The sequence below is a fragment of the Triticum dicoccoides genome, chromosome 3A (genome assembly GCF_002162155.2).
Source record: "Triticum dicoccoides isolate Atlit2015 ecotype Zavitan chromosome 3A, WEW_v2.0, whole genome shotgun sequence".
Taxonomy (NCBI): Eukaryota; Viridiplantae; Streptophyta; class Magnoliopsida; order Poales; family Poaceae; genus Triticum; species Triticum dicoccoides.
Genome location: NC_041384.1, coordinates 495189495 through 495199730, shown reverse-complemented (window position 1 = coordinate 495199730; position 10236 = coordinate 495189495).

The window sequence follows — 10236 nt, the reverse complement described above, 5'->3', positions numbered from 1 at the left end:
CTATAGGATAGATTATACCTGCTTCTAGAAGTTTTAATATTTCCGTTCTTACCACTTCTTTCATCTTCGGATTTAACCGACATTAGTAATCAACAACAGGTTTAGCATCAGATTCCATATTAATCTTGTGCTGACATAGAGTGGGACTGATGCCCTTAAGATCATCAAGAGTATATCCAATAGCAGCTCGGTGCTTCCTTACAACTTTCAATAATCTTTCGTCTTCGATAATCTTTTTCTCATCGAGATAAGCAAATTTCAAAGTGTCATGCAATTGTTTTAATTCAAACACATGATCACCCTTAGGTGGAGGAGGACCTCCTAGAGTTTCAATAGGCAAATTGTGTTTAAGCAGAGGATGTTGTTCAAAGAAAATCTTATCTATTTCATTTCTTTCATGCATATGCATATCATTTTCATGGTCTAGCAAATATTGTTCTAAAGGATCAATAGGAGGTATAACAATAGAAGCAAGACCAATAATTTCATCCTTACTAGGCAATTCTTTTTTATGAGGTTTTCTACTAAACTTGGAAAAATTAAATTCATGAGACTCATCACCAAAGCTAACACTGACAGTTTGTTTCTCACAACCTATTTTAGCATTAACAGTGGTCAAGAAAGGTCTACCAAAGATAATGGGACAAAATTCATCTTGTGGGGAACCAAGAACAAGAAAATCAGTAGGGTATTTTATTTTCCCACACAAGACTTCAACATCTCTAACAATCTCAAGTGGTGTAATGGTGTCTCTATTGGCAAGTTTAATAGTAACATCTATGTCTTCTATTTCAGCGGATGCTATATCATTCATAATTTCTTGATATAAGGTAAAAGCAATAGCACTCACGCTATCACCTATGTCACATAAACCATGATAAAAGTGATCTCCTATCTTAACTGAGACAACTGGCATGCCAACAACAGGTCTATGTTTATCTTTTTCATCGGGTTTGGCAATTCTAGCAGCTTCATCACAGGAGTAAATAACATGCGCGTCTATATTTTCAACCAGGGTTCTACCTTGATTTTTTCAGCTGGTTTAGGTGTTTTAATATAACTTTTATTGACCACAGTTGAAACTTTAGCATGTTCCTTTATCCTTGCAGGGAAAGGTGTTTTTTCAATATAAGTTGTAGGAACAACCAGATCAACATTATATATAAGAGTTTCATCTTTAGCTACTAACGGTCCTTTAATTTTTTCTTTAATAGGTGGGTGATATTTAAACCATTTCTCTTTAGGGAGATCAACATGAGTAGCAAAAGATTCACAAAAGGAGGCTACTATCTCAGAGTCAAGTCCATATTTAGTGCTAAACTTTTGAAAAGTATCGGGATTCATAAAAGATTTAACACAATCAAACTTAAGCTTAATACCTGACACTTTACCTTCATCGAATTCCCAATCTTTAGAGTTGCATTTAATTCTTTCTAGAAGATCCCACCAGAATTCAATCGTCTTCTTAATAAAGGAACCAGTACAAGAAGTATCGAGCATGGATCGATCATCACGAGAAAGCCGAGCATAAAAATTCTGAATGATAATTTCTCTTGAGAGCTCATGATTGGGGCATGAATATAACATTGACTTAAGCCCCCCCCCCGCCCCCAGGCTAAAGTGATACTTTCTCCTTCACAAGGCCAACAATTATATATGTAATTCCGATCACGATGAACTAGATGCATAGGATTTTTTTTGTGAAACTCCAATTTCAATCGATTCCAGTTCCAAGATCCAATATCATCGCATAGCCTATACCATGCCAATGCTTTTCCATTCAAAGATAAAGGGAAAACCTTCTTCTTAGCTTCATCTCCGGGTAAACCTGCAAGCTTAAATAATTCACAAATTTCTTTCATATATATCAAGTGCATATCAGGATGTTCGGTTACATCTCCTGCATAAGGATTAGCTAGCAGTTGTTCTATCATACCCGAAGGAATTTCGTATTCAATACTTTCAGTAGGTGCAGTGGGTTGATGGGTAACTAATTGTGGTTCCGGTCGAGGTGAAGATACCCAGAACAAACCCTCAAAGGATTGTTTTCCATATTAACAAGTGACAATAAATTTCAGCACGTAATAATAATTTTTCCTTACCAATTTCCACTTACCAAGAGCGCTTCACTACCCGGCAACGGTGCCAGAAAAGTGTTGGGGAACGTTGCAGAAAACAAAAATTTTCCTACGATTTCACCAACATCCATCTATGAGTTCATCTAGCAACGAGTGATCGGATTGCATCTACGTACCTTTGTAGATCACGCGCGGAAACGTTCAAAGAACGGGGATGAGGAAGTCGTACTCGACGTGATCCAAATCACCGGAGATCCTAGCGTCGAATGGACGGCACATCCGCGTTCAACACACGTACGGTCAGCGTGACGTCTCCTCCTTCTTGATCCAGCAAGGGGGAAGGAGAGGTTGATGAAGATCCAGCAGCACGGCGGCGTGGTGGTGGATGCAGGAGTCACCGCAGCAGGGCTTCGCTGTTCTACTGCGAGAGGGAGAGGTGTAGCAGGGGAGAGGGAGGCGCCAAGAGTCAAGGGTGCCGCTGCCCCTCCCTCCCCCCTTTATATAGGCTCCCCTAGGGGGGCGCCGGCCCTAGGAGATGGAATCTCCTAGGGGGGCGGCAGCCAAGGGGTGGAGTGCCCCCCAAGCCAGGTGGGGCGCCCCCCCACCCTAGGGTTCCCAACCCTAGGCGCATGGGGTGGGACAAGGGGGGCGCACCAGCCCACTATGGGATGGTTCCCCTCCCCACTTTAGCCCATGGGGCCCTCCGAGATGGGTGGCCCCACCCGGTGGACCCCCGGGACCCTTCCGGTGGTCCCGGTACAATACTGGTGACCCCCGAAACTTTCCCGATGGTCGAAACTGCACTTCCTATATATAATTCTTCACCTCCGGACCATTCCGGAACTCCTCGTGACGTCCGGAATCTCATTAGGGACTCCGAACAACTTTCGGGTTACTGCATATTCATATCTCTACAACCCTAGCATCACCGAACCTTAAGTGTATAGACCCTACGGGTTTGGGAGACATGTAGACATGATCGAGATGGCTCTCCGGTCAATAGCCAACAGTGGGATCTAGATACCCATGTTGGCTCCCACATGCTCCTCGATGATCTCATCGGATGAACCACGATGTCGAGGATTCAAGCAACCCCGTATACAATTCCCTTTCTCAATCGGTACATTACTTGCCCGAGATTCGATCGTCGGTATCCCAATACCTCATTCAATCTCGTTACCGGCAAGTCACTTTACTCGTACCGTAATGCATGATCCTGTGACCAGACACTTGGTCACTTTGAGCTCATTATGATGATGCATTATCGAGTGGGCCCAGAGATACCTCTCCGTCATACGGAGTGACAAATCCTAGTCTTGATCCGTGTCAACCCAACAGACACTTTCGGAGATACCCGTAGTATACCTTTATAGTCACCCAGTTACGTTGTGACGTTTGGTACACCCAAAGCACTCCTACGGTATCCGGGAGTTACACAATCTCATGGTCTAAGGAAAAGATACTTGACATTGGAAAAACTCTAGCAAACGAACTATACGATCTTGTACTATGTTTAGGATTGGGTCTTGTCCATCACATCATTCTCCTAATGATGTGATCTCGTTATCAATGACATCCAATGTCCATAGTCAGGAAACCATGACTATCTGTTGATCGACGAGCTAGTCAACTAGAGGCTTACTAGGGACATGTTGGTGTCTATGTATTCACACATGTATTACGATTTCCGGATAACACAATTATAGCATGAATAAAAGACAATTATCATGAACAAGGAAATATAATAATAATCCTTTTATTATTGCCTCTAGGGCATATTTCCAACAGTCTCCCACTTGCACTAGAGTCAATAATCTAGTTACATTATGATGAATCGAACACCCATGGAATTCTGGTGTTGATCATGTTTTGCTCTAGGGAGAGGTTTAGTCAACGGATCTGCTACATTCAGGTCCGTATGTACTTTACAAATATCTATGTCTCCATCTTGAACATTTTCACGAATGGAGTTGAAGCGACGCTTGATGTGCCTGGTCTTCTTGTGAAACCTGGGCTCCTTGGCAAGTGTAATAGCTCTAGTGTTGTCACAGAAGAGTTTGATCGGCCCCGACGCATTGGGTATGACTCCTAGGTCGGTGATGAACTCCTTCACCCAAATTGCTTCATGCACTGCCTCCGAGGCTGCCATGTACTCCGCTTCACATGTAGATCCCGCCAAGACGCTCTGCTTGCAACTGCACCAGCTTACTGCCCCACCATTCAAAATATACACGTATCCGGTTTGTGACTTAGAGTCATCCAGATCTGTGTCGAAGCTAGCGTCGATGTAACCCTTTACGACGAGCTCTTCGTCACCTCCATAAACGAGAAACATTTCCTTAGTCCTTTTCAGGTACTTCAGGATATTCTTGACCACTGTCCAGTGTTCCTTGCCGGGATTACTTTGGTACCTACCTACCAAACTTACGGCAAGGTTTACATCAGGTCTGGTACACAGCATGGCATACATAATAGAACCTATGGCTGAGGCATAGGGGATGACACTCATCTCTTCTATATCTTCTGCCATGGTCGGACATTGAGTTGAGCTCAATTTCACACCTTGCAACACAGGCAAGAACCCCTTCTTAGACTGATCCATATTGAACTTCTTCAATATCTTATCAAGGTATGTGCTTTGTGAAAGACCTATGAGGCGTCTTGATCTATCTCTATAGATCTTGATGCCTAATATATAAGCAGCTTCTCCAAGGTCCTTCATTGAAAAACTCTTATTCAAGTAGGCCTTAATGCTCTCCAAAAGCTCTATATCATTTCCCATCAAAAGTATGTCATCTACATATAATATGAGAAATGCTACAGAGCTCCCACTCACTTTCGTGTAAACGCAGGCTTCTCCATAAGTCTGCATAAACCCAAATGCTTTGATCATCTCATCAAAGCGAATGTTCCAACTCCGAGATGCTTGCACCAGCCCATAAATCGAGCGCTGGAGCTTGCACACCTTGTCAGCATTCTTAGGATCGACAAAACCTTCCGGCTGCATCATATACAATTCTTCCTTAAGGAAACCATTAAGGAATGTCGTTTTGACGTCCATTTGCCATATCTCATAATCATAGAATGCGGCAATTGCTAACATGATTCGGACGGACTTCAGCTTCGCTACCGGTGAGAAAGTCTCATCGTAGTCAACCCCTTGAACTTGTCGATAACCCTTAGCGACAAGCCGAGCTTTATAGATGGTCACATTACCATCTGCGTATGTCTTCTTTTTAAAGATCCATTTATTTTCTATGGCTCGCCGCTCAACGGGCAAGTCAGTCAAAGTCCATACTTCGTTTTCATACATGGATCCTATCTCGGATTTCATGGCTTCCAGCCATTTGTCGGAATCCAGGCCCGCCATCGCTTCTTCATAGTTCGAAGGTTCACCATTGTCTAACAACATGATTTCCAAGACAGGGTTGCCGTACCACTCTGGTGCGGAACGTGTCCTTGTGGACCTACGAAGTTCAGTAGCAACTTGATCTGAAGTTTCATGATCATCATCATTAACTTCCTCTCTAGTCGGTGCAGGCACCTCAGGAAAATTTTCTTGAGTTGCGCCATTTTCCGGTTCAAGAGGTAATACTTCATCAAGTTCTACTTTCCTCCCACTTACTTCTTTCGAGAGAAACTCCTTCTCTAGAAAGGATCCATTCTTGGCAACAAAGATCTTGCCTTCGGATCTGAGGTAGAAGGTATACCCAATAGTTTCTTTAGGGTATCCTATGAAGACGCATTTTTCTGACTTGGGTTCGAGCTTTTCAGGTTGAAGTTTCTTGACATAAGCATCGCATCCCCAAACTTTTAGAAATGACAGCTTAGGTTTCTTCCCAAACCATAACTCATACGGTGTCGTCTCAACGGATTTCGACGGAGCCCTATTTAAAGTGAATGCGGCAGTCTCTAAAGCATAGCCCCAAAATGATAGTGGTAAATCGGTAAGAGACATCATAGATCGCACCATATCTAATAGAGTGCGATTACGATGTTCAAACACACCATTACGCTGAGGTGTTCCAGGCGGCGTGAGTTGTGAAACTATTCCACTTTTTCTTAAGTGTGTGCCAAATTCGTGACTCAAGTATTCTCCTCCACGATCTGATCGCAAGAACTTGATTTTCCTGTCATGTTGATTCTCAACCTCACTCTGAAATTCCTTTAACCTTTCAAAGGTCTCAGACTTGTGTTTCATTAAGTAGACATACCCATATCTACTCAAGTCATCAGTGAGGGTGAGAACATAACGATAACCACCGCGAGTCTCAACACTCATTGGACCGCACACATCAGTATGTATGATTTCCAATAAGTTGGTTGCTCGCTCCATTGTTCCTGAGAACGGAGTCTTGGTCATTTTACCCATGAGGCATGGTTCGCACGTGTCAAATGATTCGTAATCAAGAGATTCTAAAATTCCATCTGCATGGAGCTTCTTCATGCGTTTGACACCTATGTGACCAAGGCGGCAATGTCACAAGTATGTGGGACTATCATTATCAACCTTACATCTTTTGGTACTCACACTATGAATATGTGTAGCATTACGCTCGAGATTCATTAAGAATAAACCATTCACCATCGGAGCATGACCATAAAACATATCTCTCATATAAATAGAACAACCATTATTCTCGGATTTAAATGAGTAGCCATCTCATATTAAACGAGATCCTGATACAATGTTCATGCTCAAACTTGGCATTAAATAACAATTATTGAGGTTCAAAACTAATCCCGTAGGTAAATGTAGAAGTAGCGTGCCGACGGCGATCACATCGACCTTGGAACCATTCCCAACGCGCATCATCACCTCGTCCTTCGCCAGTCTCCGCTTATTCCGCAGCTCCTGCTTTGAGTTACAAATGTGAGCAACTGCACCGGTATCAAATACCCAGGAGCTACTACGAGTACTGGCAAGATACACATCAATTACATGTATATCACATATACTTTTCGTTTTGCCGGCCTTCTTGTCCGCTAAGTATTTGGGGCAGTTCCGCTTCCAGTGACCACTTTCCTTGCAATAAAAGCACTCAGTCTCGGGCTTGGGTCCATTCTTTGGCTTCTTCCCAGCAGCTTGCTTGCCGGGCGCGGCAACTCCCTTGCCTTCCTTCTTGAAGTTCTTCTTACCCTTGCCTTTCTTGAACTTAGTGGTTTTATTCACCATCAACACTTGATGTTCCTTTTTGACTTCTATCTCTGCTGATTTCAGCATTGCAAATACTTCAGGAATGGTCTTTTCCATCCCCTGCATATTGAAGTTCATCACAAAGCTCTTGTAGCTCGGTGGAAGCGACTGAAGGATTTTGTCAATGACCGCGTCATCCGGGAGATTAACTCCCAGCTGAGTCAAGCGGTTATGTAACCCAGACATAGTGAGTATGTGCTCACTAACAGAACTGTTTTCCTCCATCTTACAGCTGAAAAACTTGTCGGAGACTTCATATCTCTCGACCCGGGCATGAGCTTGAAAAACCATTTTCAGCTCTTCGAACATCTCATATGCTCCGTGTCTCTCAAAACTCTTTTGGAGCCCCGGCTCTAAGCTGTAAAGCATGCCGCACTGAACGAGGGAGTAATCATCGGTACGTGTCTGTCAAGCGTTCATAACGTCTTGTTCTGCAAGGAGAGCAGGTGCTTCACCTAGCGGTTCTTGTAGGACATAATCTTTCTTGGCAGCTATGAGGATGATCCTCAGGTTCCGGACCCAGTCCGTATAGTTGTTGCCATCGTCTTTCAGCTTGGTTTTCTCTAGGAACGCGTTGAAGTTGAGGACAACATTGGCCATTTGATCTACAATACATGTTGTAAAGGTTTTAGACTAAGTTCATGATAATTAAGTTCATCTAAATCAAATTATTCAATGAACTCCCACTCAGATAGACATCCCTCCAGTCATCTAAGTATAACATGATCCGAGTTAACTAGGCCGTGTCCGATCATCACGTGAGACGGACTAGCCAACATCGGTGAACATCTTCATGTTGATCGTATCTTCTATACGACTCATGCTCGACCTTTCGGTCTTCTGTGTTCCAAGGCCATGTCTGTACATGCTAGGCTCGTCAAGTCAACGCATGTGTAAATCTGTCTTACACCCGTTGTATGTGAACGTTGGAATCTATCACACCCGATCATCACGTGGTGCTTCGAAACAACGAACTGTCGCAATGGTGCACAGTTAGGGGGAACACTTTCTTGAAATTATTATGAGGGATCATCTTATTTACTACCGTCGTTCTAAGTAAACAAGATGCAAAAACATGATAAACATCACATGCAATCAAATAAGAATAGTGACATGATATGGCCAATATCACATAGCTCCTTTGATCTCCATCTTGGGGCTCCATGATCATCTTGTCACCGGCATGACACCATGATCTCCATCATCGTGTCTCCATGAAGTTGCTCGCCAACTATTACTTCTACTACTATGGCTAACACGTTTAGCAATAAAGTAAAGTAATTTATATGGCGTTTCTCAATGACATGCAGGTCATACAAAAAATAAAGACAACTCCTATGGCTCCTGTCGGTTGTCATACTCATCGACATGCAAGTCGTGATTCCTATTACAATAGCATGAACATCTCATACATCACATATATATCATTCATCATTCATCACAACTTTGGCCATATCACATCACAAAACACTTGCTGCAAAAACAAGTTAGACGTCCTCTAATTGTTGTTGCAAGTTTTACGTGGCTGCAATAGGGTTCTAGCAAGAACGTTTTCTTACCTACGTGAAAGCCACAACGTGATTTGTCAACTTCTATTTACCCTTCATAAGGACCCTTTTCATCGAATCTGCTCCAACTAAAGTGGGAGAGACAGACACCCGCCAGCCACCTTATGCAACTAGTGCATGTCAGTCGGTGGAACCGGTCTCATGTAAGCATACGTGTAAGTTGGTCCGGGCCGCTTCATCCCACAATACTGCTGAAGCAAAATAAGACTAGTAGCGGCAAGAAAGTTGACAACATCTACGCCCACAACAAATTGTGTTCTACTCGTGCAAAGAGAACTACGCATAGACCTAGCTCATGATGCCACTGTTGGTGAACGTTGCAGAAAACAAAAATTTTCCTACGGTTTCACCAAGATCCATCTATGAGTTCATCTAGCAACGAGTGATCAGATTGCATCTACATACCTTTGTAGATCACGCGCAGAAGCGTTCAAAGAACGGGGATGAGGAAGTCGTACTCGACGTGATCCAAATCACCGGAGATCCTAGCACCGAACGGACGGCACCTCCGCGTTCAACACACGTACGGTCAGCGTGACGTCTCCTCCTTCTTGATCCAGCAAGGGGGAAGGAGAGATTGATGAAGATCTAGCAGCACGATGGCGTGGTGGTGGATGCAGGAGTCACCGCTGCAGGGCTTCGCCGTTCTACTGCGAGAGGGAGAGGTGTAGCAGGGGAGAGGGAGGCACCTAGAGTCAAGGGTGCCGCTGCCCCTCCCTCCCCCCTTTATATAGGCTCCCCTAGGGGGGCGCCGACCCTAGGAGATGGGATCTCCTAGGGGGGGGGGCCAAGGGGTGGAGTGCCCCCCAAGCCAGGTGGGGCGCCCCCCACCCTAGGGTTCCCAACCCTAGGCGCATGGGGTGGGCCAAGGGGGGCGCACCAGCCCACTATGGGCTGGTTCCCCTCCCCACTTTAGCCCATGGGGCCCTCCGGGATGGGTGGCCCCACCCGGTGGACCCCCGGGACCCTTTCGTTGGTCCCGGTACAATACCGGTGACCCCCAAAACTTTCCCGATGGCCGAAATTGCACTTCCTATATATAATTCTTCACCTCCGGACCATTCTGGAACTCCTCGTGACGTCCGGGATCTCATTCGGGACTCCGAACAACTTTCGGGTTACTGCATATTCATATCTCTACAACCCTAGCGTCACCAAACCTTAAGTGTGTAGACCCTACGGGTTCGGGAGACATGTAGACATGACCGAGATGGCTCTCCGGTCAATAGCCAACAGCGGGATCTGGATACCCATGTTGGCTCCCACATGCTCCTTGATGATCTCATCGGATGAACCACGATGTCAAGGATTCAAGCAACCCCGTATACAATTCCCTTTCTCAATCGGTACGTTACTTGCCCGAGATTCGATCGTCGGTATCCCAATACCTCGT